General features: G+C 34.6%; 1 annotated feature.

Annotated features, from left to right (window-relative positions):
- Window positions 1-6,685: part of a mobile genetic element that runs on past the window's edge.
- The last annotated feature ends 4,420 nt before the right edge of the window (window positions 6,686-11,105 follow it).

Raw genomic sequence — 11,105 nt, 5'->3', positions numbered from 1 at the left:
CTAATAGATTAGTTCGAGATTAATAAAGCGCAACTCGTGACGAACAAAGTTTCGCTTGTGCTTCAGTTCATACAAAGCAGATCCGCAAAAGAACTTATGTGACAAAATATTTGTGAACAGTTATCTAACTCTCGATGTTGGATACTATTAATACAAATATAAATTAAAAAACTGCAAGTGACCATTAAAGTGTGACCCACCAAAATAAAAGGTGTGACTGTTACCAGGTCAGTGTTGTGTAGCCCATCTAGCATTGATTGGACTGCTACAAAGGTGTGCGAATTTTAAATAAAAAAAAAAAAATAAATAAAATAAAACCCCGGTATCAATCTACCAAGTGATTCAAAGAAAAATCAACTATAGCCAACAACATGGCACAACCCAGCGAACAAATTATGATTCTATCTGAATTACATTTGAATCAGGCTTTGGGCCAGATTCGTCACATCTCAACATTTGACGGTTCCACAAGAGAACTGGCATCATTTGTGAGACGTGTGGACTTCGTGATGTCCCTATACCCGACAACAGACAAGAGGCAACATAGTGTACTCTACAGTGCCATCGAGAGGCAGCTGTCCCAACATGCACAAGAAGTATCCCAGCTACAACAGTGCAACACTTGGGCTGAACTACGATCAGTCCTCATTGATGAATTTAAAACCCAAATCCCATACGAAGAGTTGCTAAGAAGACTTTACAACACCTACTGGAGTGGTAGTATTCGTAAGTTTGTAGAAGAACTAGAAAATAAGATGTTCGAAATTTCAAGTAAATTATCATTAGAAAATAATTACACAAATACAACTCTTTATACCGCCGCAATGGCTAATACTATTAAAGATGTAATTTATAAAAGAATTCCAGACAGAATGTTCATGACATTAGCAAGATATGATATTACAACAACAACATTATTAAGACAAGTAGCACAAAGGGAAGGCCTTTACGATACAATTGTATTAAATACAGAAAAAGCTAAAGCCAAATTAAACAGTCCATCTACACTACAAAGCAGTAGTAAAAATAATGGTTCTCAGAAGAATAAAGGAAATAATAATGACCAAGGTATAAAACCTTATTATATTCAAGCACAGCAAAGTCAAAATCGAAATAATTATGCAAGTAATAATTCAAAAAAAGTTGAAAGCAACCAAGCGACATACAATGAGTTCAAACAAAAGTTAGAACAAGGTAGAGCGCAAAACGCTCTAAATTTTCAAAAACCCACATCTTATTCTACTACTAACCAGCCCCAAAAAAGGCAGCGTGAAAGTTCCAGTGGTCAGTCTAAAATGGATACCAGTGAAAATTTTCATCAACTTGCCTCGGGATCGGAATCAGAAGTAGAAGAAGAACATACCCATTCATACAAATAACCATGAACAATATCAAACTCAAATGTTTGATTGACACAGGTTCATCAATAAATTTGATGAGTAAAAATTTTTTCAATTGTCCGATCAACTCAAAAGCTCCATTAGATGTACACACAATAAACGGTCAAATTATTTTAAAATCAAAAATTACATTAAAACCTAGTAAATTATGTCCGACAAAGCAAACATTTTATTTACATAAATTCTCAGAAAAATACGATATTTTGTTAGGCAGGGAATATTTGGAAGATTCCAAAGCAACTATATGCTATACATCCAATACAGTCACTTTAAATAAATACACATTTAAATTGCGACTTGAAGATATTAACGAAGAAGAGGAAACACCTAAAGAGAGTTTAAAAGAAAACTTATTAGATTCCCCAAATATTGAGTATGTCAATTATGTAATTGACAACGAACTCAATGAAACAAATGAATTTCGACTTGATCATCTAAACGATGAAGAGAGGAAAGCCCTCACCAGTGTCTTATACGAGTTTAGTGACATACAGTACAAAGAAGGTGAAAATTTGACCTTCACAAGTACAACTAAACATGTCATAACAACTAAACACGAAGACCCAATTTACAGACGTCCATATAAATACCCACAAAGCTTCGACGAAGAAGTCGAAAACCAAATGAAAGACATGATTCGACAAGGAATCATAAGAAAATCGAATTCTCCATATTGCTCTCCTGTTTGGGTAGTACCCAAAAAGCCAGATGCATCGGGAAAATCGAAATTTCGCATAGTCATTGACTATCGCAACCTCAACGAAATAACCGTTGATGACAAATACCCAATACCAGTAATGGATGAAATATTGGATAAGCTTGGAAATTGCCAATACTTTACAACCATTGACCTCGCAAAAGGTTTTCATCAAATACAAATGGATGAAAATTCTATAGCGAAGACAGCTTTTTCAACCAAAAATGGTCATTTTGAATATACTCGAATGCCATTTGGTTTAAAAAATGCACCCGCAACTTTTCAACGTTGCATGAATAATCTCTTAGCAGATTTAATATACAAAAACTGTCTCGTATATCTGGATGACATAATTGTGTATTCCACTTCATTGGAAGAACACATAATGTCTTTGCGAAAGGTATTCTTAAAGCTCAGAGAAGCAAATTTAAAATTACAGCTAGATAAATGCGAATTCCTAAAAAAGGAAACTGAATTCTTAGGGCACATAATTACAACAGATGGTATTAAACCAAATCCCGCAAAAATTAAAGCCGTAGTGAATTTCCCTATACCAAAGTCCACTAAGGAAATAAAATCATTTCTTGGTCTTTGCGGTTTTTACCGCAAATTTATTCCAAACTTCGCTAAAATAGCAAAACCAATGACATTACGACTAAAAAAAGGCTCAATAATAAATATCAAAGATTCAGACTATTACTTAGCTTTTGAAAAATTAAAAGTGTTAATAACGTCCGATCCCATATTAATACACCCAGATTTTAAAAAGTCTTTTTCATTAACTACTGATGCTAGCAATTTTGCTATAGGCGCGGTATTATCGCAAGAGCATAAACCTATATGCTATGCTAGTAGAACTCTGAACGAACATGAAGTTAATTATTCCGCAATAGAAAAGGAACTCCTTGCTATTGTTTGGGCCACTAAATATTTCAGGTCCTATTTATTTGGTAGAAAATTCGAGATCCATAGTGATCACAGGCCATTGGTTTGGCTTGATTCTATTAAAGAGCCAAACATGAAACTTCAGAGATGGAAAATCAAATTAAATGAATTTGACTATCATATCAAATATCTCCCTGGTAAAGAAAACCATGTAGCAGATGCTCTATCGAGAGTAAAAATTGAAGAAAACTTCCTAGGAGAAACCTCCAGTAACATTTCGTTACCAACACAAGCTACTATTCACAGTGCTCAAGAAGATAACCAATCTTATATTTCCTTAACGGAAAGACCAATTAATTACTACAACAGGCAGATAGAATTTATAAAAGACGATAATAATAACGTAGAAACTAAAAGATACTTTCATAAAACAAAAATTAAAATTCATTACATAGAAATGACAAATGTCCATGCCAAGGAATTAATTAAAGAATATTTATGTACCAAAAGAAGCGTAATTTTCTTTCATAACGAAATAGATTTCCTTACATTTCAAAACGCTTACATAGAAATTGTCAGTCCGAATAACGTAACTAAAGTTATGAAATCAAACATCAAATTAAAAGACATTGAAACATATTCCGAATTTAAAGAAATAATTATAAAAAGTCACAGAGAACTTTTACACCCAGGAATAGAGAAACAAACTAACCTTTTTAAAGAAAAATATTATTACCCAGACTACCAAAAGTTAATACAGAACATTATTAATGAATGCGAAGTATGTAACATATCCAAAACAGAACATAGAGATACTAAACTAAGATATGAGTTAACACCAGAAACTTTTAATCCTAGAGAAAAATATGTTATAGATTTTTATTTAATCAATAATAAAACTTTCCTGTCATGCATTGACATTTATTCAAAATATGCCGCTTTGATTGAAGTCAGTAGTAGAGACTGGCTGGAAGCAAAAAGAGCTCTTCTTAAAATTTTCAATGAAATGGGAAAACCGTCCGAAATAAAGGCCGATAAAGATTCAGCTTTTATATGTTCCGCGTTACATTTATGGCTTAGGTCCGAGAATGTGAATATAAATATCACAACAAGTAAAAATGGAATTTCTGACATTGAAAGATTCCATAAAACAGTCAATGAAAAGTTAAGAATCATTAATAGTGAGTCCGACCCAGAAAATAAGATAACACAATTTGAAACTATTCTCTATGTATATAACCACAAAACTAAACACAATACAACTGGGAGAACACCAGCTGATATTTTCCTTTACGCAGGAACACCTGCATATGACACCCAAAAAGAGAAACAATCAAAAATAGATAAGTTGAATAAAGATAGACATAGCTATGAAGTAGATACTAGATATAAACAAGCACCATTGGTAAAAAGTAAAACAACTAACCCATTTAAGAAAACAGGACACGTAGAACAAATAGATGAGAAACATTACGAAGAAACAAATAGAGGAAGAAAAGTTGAACATTATAAATCTAAATTTAAAAAACAAAAGAGAATTAATAAAAGTAAATACAATTCCAGCTCAACTCCCGAAAATCAAGTGGGGTCCGATTAAACAGTTATTCATAATAACACTTATAATATGTTTCATCCGTGCCGTCCGTGGTCAAAGCCTAGAGGTGAACCCGATACAAGCTAAAAATGGATATCTTATATTTAAAACAGGATCAATTAATATACCTATAAACTATGAATATCACTATTTGTCCGTAAACTTAACAAAGACCGAACAAACTTTTGCAAATTTAATTAAACAAGCTGAAGAATATGGTACTATAGCCCAAATCCAATATTTAACTGAAAAATTAGACAGAGAAATGAATGGAATAAGAATAATAAAACGCAATAAACGTGGTTTAATAAATATTATAGGTACCGCATATAAATACCTTTTTGGCACTTTAGATCAAAATGACAAAGAAGAATTAGAACAGAAAATATACGATCTTTCTCAACATAGTATTCAAATTAATGAATTGAATGAAGTTATAGAAGTAGTCAATAGAGGCATTGAAGTAATCAACCATTTAAGCGCAATAAGTGAAGGTGACAGAAGACTAGAACTTTTAGTATTTAACTTACAACAGTTTACCGAATACATTGAAGATATAGAACTTGGTATGCAATTAACAAGACTTGGTATTTTTAATCCCAAATTATTAAGACATGATCCATTATCACATGTAAATTCCGAAAAATTGCTAAATATAAAAACTTCTACGTGGTTAAAATCAGATGCAAATGAAATACTTATTATTTCCCATATTCCTAGAGACATTATAAAAACTGCACTTTTTAACATCGTACCATATCCAGACAAAGATAATAATATACTTATAGAAAATGTAAATGATAAATATTATATTCAAGATAATCAAGTTTACAAACAAAACTCAGGAAAACCAATAATAAACAAATGTATTACAGGAATATTAAATCAAATACCAACAGAATGCAGATATTCAAAAACACATAACAATATTGGAATAACTTATGTAGAACCAAACATAATTTTAACCTGGAAATTATCAAAAATTGTATTAAATCAAAACTGTATAATTAATAGAGAAATTATAATAGAAGGAGACAATATAATAAAAGCTTTTAATTGTTCTGTTCAAATAGAAAACATATTAATTACAAGCACAACACTAGACTACACACAAACGGTCTATATCAATAACAATGTAACAAAATTAGAACCATTATCATATCTAAATGCTAAAGAAATAATTAAAGAACACACTAATACATACAACACATTACAAATTATTACATTAACTATACTTGCTATTATAATACTTACACTTATACTATATTTTATTTATAAATATAAAGGCATTCCTAAAAAACTAATTGTTAAATATAAAAAAGAGAACCCAAAACAAATAGAACAACAAAATAACACAACAACAGAAAATATAAATACAGTACTTGATACTAATCCTGTATTGTATCCTAGAATATCCGCCTGAGGACAGGCTAAATTTAAAGGATGGGGAAGTAGCATATGTGCCATAGTATAAGACCACATATACTTACACACACACACACATACATAACCACATAGGAACAGCCATACACAAAATCATAGAATGCCTTAGGATATAAGTCATAAAATCATGTATCCAATAAGAACCCAAATTCTGGTGACAATAACAAATCCAGCCTACCCTAATGTAAACATTAACATCCGCTGCCGAATCAGTTATTCCCACCAAAGGGTCAAAACCGCTTACGCAGCTCAAGTTCTCGGCTGATCAGTACCCATGAGTGATCCACTCAAGAAGGCACCCAATCCAACAGACATAAACATCCGCAGCCGCATTCGCGACTCCCACCAGAGGGTCAAAACTGCTAACACAGCTTTAAGGGTCAAAACTTTCCACGTAGCTCAAACTCGGCTGATCTATATCCATGCGCAATCCACTCAAGAGAGCGCCTAATTAACGTAAACATAAATGAGAGCCTATGTACGCTCAATATGAAGAAGTAAATAAGCTCAGCCAAAGGGTTGCTAAGCGTTCGCTTTGCAAATTAGATTTAGATTTTATTCATACTTCAATTGTGTAAGACGTGAATTTGTCTCCGACATTCGCTTAAGTTTTTGATCAATAAAAATACTTTTTTTTATAAACCAACAAACCGCGAAGTTGTAATTATATATATATATATAAGTATAGACAGGCAGAGAAAGCCGAGCAGTACATCATCATCATATGGTGTATTGTATATTGTACGAACTACATGCAGCATCGCAACATCGAGTCAAACACATGTAGAGACGTTTGTGTGGGCCAGGATATATTTGCCCCATTGGTGAAGCATCGGTGTAGGTTTTTCATATACATTCGCCTGTTTGCGGGGGCTGCCCCAATGATTCCGTTCGCCCATCCGTTTGACAGTAGTCAATCAGATGCTGCGATTGCCAGTCGTCGTCATAGTCGACATCGATGTCGCGAATGATTTATGAGTCGCTTGCTCCGGTCCATCTCGTACTCGTTTTTATACTCCCCTTTCCCATTGTTATTGATAAAATGGAACTGTCACACACTTGGCCCCATTGTCACGAAGCAATCCCAGTAATTTCTTTGACTGTCACGGCTTGAGATCAACGCCGAGATCAGCAATATACATTTCAGGGTGCTCTGCATCAAAGGAATTTAGAATGGGGTAAACGAAATTTGAAGAATTAGTTTTGTTTTAGAAAAGGTATTGAAATGAGGTCTTCTCAATGATTTCTACTTCCCACCATCAATTTAATTCATATTATCAGAAGCTACAGTCTTCGATGTTACATTTTCTATTACTAATTCCAAGGATACATTCTAAATATATAATTGAAATCGCTAGTTTTTTTAAATTAGTTCAGAGAAAATATATCCACTCTTTTATTTTGCGCGATTGCCTGATCACTTAAACATACACTTCACCAATTTTTTGGTAACTTTTAGTGACCTTTTCTACTCGTATAGGTAAATGGCAACTCATTCCCGACGAAGGAAGCGCGTGCAGTCGTCATATTAGCCATTCATTGAGTGCGTTTATAGGGGGCTTTTGTGCGTTTCCTCCACTCACACACAAGCACACACCAACACACCCACGCACAAACACAAAGGACACTCGCACGCACATACAGATGTGGAAGGGGAAAAAGAACTTTTGCATTCAAAGGAAAAGGTCCTTTGGCAGATTTACTGATTGATAGCTATTAATTTATTTGTCGAGTTGCGTTGCCCAATGAAAGCCAGAAAAAATTGTGGGATCACTGTGTTTGGGGCAGGAACTTGCCACAAAATAGTCGAATTAATAAAGATTTAGATATTGTGAGCCTGAATTCATTGTTGCCACGCCCACAACCGCCAAGCTATGAAAACATTTCCATTGAATTCACTCACAATAGCCCGATGTGAAACAGCAGAGATCTGCTATTTCATATCATAAGGAATAAGCATAATTGATGTGGAGCATACTGTGCGGAAATATTTAATATTTCCTGTCCTCAGCTCCGTCCGATTGATTGGCTTATTACTGGAGGATGTACTTGAATTGATTTGGTTCTGCGAAAACCATGAAGGCTGTTTTATATTTATATATTCTTAAATATCTTTCGCTATAAAAACCTTAATTACTTATCATTTTTTGCTCTTGGTTTTGACATTTAAATAAATCAATTGTTTAAACTACTCGTATGTTAAATGAAATAAATATATTAAAGATATTGTTGGGCATTTTCTAATCCTAGATTTTCAGCTACATTCTTAAGTAACTTTCAATAGAATGCTATTTAAGCAATTATCAATTTTGGGCAAAAAGTTGCTGGTAATTAATGAAAACCAAAAATCAACTAATCAAATTTACCACTTCAATCAGGACACGCTCGCTCCGTTGATTTAAGCCATTTCACTCGAATGGCTTAAAGCAACACCTTTAATGCCCCGCCAGGCCATCACCATGATGAGTTGGCTAATTACAGCTTGGCATGTGGCTTATGACATTAAAATCTATGGATACACGTCTCTCTCTGTGTGTGTGTGTGTGTGTGATGGGCTTGGCCAGAGCGCCCACTCGCGCACAATCCTTTCGATGCTCCAAATGAAAAGATAAAATGAATTCGAGTGAAATTAAAAATCATGTCAAGCCTGCCGGGCAAATTTGAACTTTTCTGCGTAATGAACCAGGAAAATTAAAGAAAATTCATAAATTTTCCAACTGATCAGGGAAATCAATTTAAAGTGGGCGTACATTTCCACAAATGCCACAACCAGGATGAAAAAGGAGCACCGAACCCAAAGTGACTTGCTGTGAGGCGTGTTTCCCACGCTATTTGGGTTAATCCCCTCGCAAACCCCTCATCCATAAAAGTATATACAATACATATACTCGCACATAACTGGGTGGGTGTGGGCCAATATGTATGTGTGCAGTCATAGATAATCAAATTTGGCACTAATTCACAGCAGACACGCAAAGCATAAATAAACTTGCTATAGTCTGTCTCCATCATCGCTTTTGTCGATTTTCCTGTTAGTTTTTTAAGCTATTTTTCAACCGCAAGCCAACATTGGCACAAAAAATAGTTGCGACACTTTCTGACATAATGACATCGGAATACTCTAGTTGAAAATTGCCTCAGGTATTTACATTGCTTCATGGTCATAGGTGGGCAAACAAATACAAATGATAATCAGTATTTTATATTATCTAATTAAATAGCTGTAGGCTTTTATAAATGATGAATAGAGTTTAAGATTTATTAAGGGCAATTACTCATCATGGAATTTAATGAATAAGTTAAAAAGTCACCATCGAATATATACAGAAATAATATTGCTACATGATAGAATAACACGATTTTCACCGAATACATTTATATTTTGCAAAAGCCAAAAAAGCACGGAGTACATTTTAGGTGATTGAAAATGTAAGCTACATATCCGTTCTGAGTATATTATTTTTAAAAGCATGTTTGTAATGTTTAAAGCAGTTTCAAAAGAAGTACGGTATGCCATTTACTTTTAGTCTTTTATTAGCTCATACTATTGTACCAAAATGAAGTCCTTAACATTACTTTAGCACTCCTTTCGTAAAAATAATTTTTTCAACCCCCCTACCACGCTTTCCCGAATTTTTCCACCCGCATCACAACAGACAGCCATGGCGAGCCACCTCTGTCAGTTTCCTCACTTCTGCCCAAAATTCAAATAAAGAAGTTGGGTCGCAAAAAAAGGAAAAAGAAGAAAATGGTGAAAAACCCGGCGACAGCTAACTTCAACAGCACACCATCAACGAACCAAGCCAAAACAAATTGAAAATGGGTGAACAAAGCCACGCAAATATGAGTACGAAGGGGGCGAAATAAAAATTGGTGCCATGTCTATGGCTATGGCTCATTTAAAAGTGCATGCTAAAGTTGCCACAAGACCGGCAACGTGGCGTATGAGTAACATACTCCAAATAGAGAACGGAAAACTGCAGAATTATGCGCAAAAGCCAAAAGCATAACAATAATTTGCTGACAGGACAAAAAAGAACATAGCTGCATAGTGGGATATCGAGCTATATGCCAAACCCCCCCCCCCCCCCCCACTCTCACAACATTTTTTAACCCCTCTTCGGACCAGTCTGTCATTTTGGTTTATTGACTTTGGCGAATAGTTGTCGGCTCAGGTAATAACATCAATGCAGTTGCCATTTTTTTTAGCCCCCGCCCACTTAACTGCCCACCCTCTTCGGTGTTTCAACCGCAGAAATGTATAAGCCTTTGCCAACTTTTTTCTACGCTGCCCTGTCGATGGGCATTGCATTTTATTAGCAACTATTACACGTCCCCAAAGGAAACCTTCTGGTTGGAAAAAGCAGCGACAGGCCACAGCGGACCACATAAAGCCAAGAATTATTATAATGTGATTATTATTATGATTATGCAATCGTTATCGTAAATAATTTTCAATGCTTCTCGCATGTGCTTCGACTACAATTTCCCTCCTTCCTTCGCCATTTCCGCCTGCTTATGGAAATCCGCTTTGGCTTTTCGCTCTTTTTCCACGCTTTTCTTTCTTTCATTCTTTGGGTTTCGAAGGGACCTCGTTTATGACAAAAACATGAAAATGTAACTATCGGCCAGCGAAATTATCACATACTAAGTCAGCTACTTAGAGCATTTTGCTCTATGCAGCAGTTCATAAAGTAAAATGCAAAATGAACAAAAGGAAAGTCCTCATCATTTTAGCCAGAACGCATAAGAAGTTCGTGAAAGGTATACGTATATATAAAGATGATGGCCAGCAAAAAACAAAGTGTGCAAATGCAAATTAGATGAAAACGAGACGAAGAAATGCGGTTGAATAAGACGAGAATATATCTATCCGGTTTGGCAGACATTTATGGAGTAATAGAAAGTTTCGAGCTCGGAATTGAAGCGCTGTAGATTTCCTAAGAAAAACTTTAAATGAAATCATATTAAAAAGAAATGCACATGAATCCTCCTCATTCATCAGTAAATCATTTATTAATTGGGTAATATCATTGCAGCATTATTTACAAATTATAAACAATTATGTCTAATTTCTTATAGAAAA

This window comes from Drosophila melanogaster, chromosome 2L, assembly GCF_000001215.4.
Source record: "Drosophila melanogaster chromosome 2L".
Classification (NCBI taxonomy): Eukaryota; Metazoa; Arthropoda; class Insecta; order Diptera; family Drosophilidae; genus Drosophila; species Drosophila melanogaster.
This window is presented reverse-complemented; position numbering and strand designations above follow the sequence as displayed.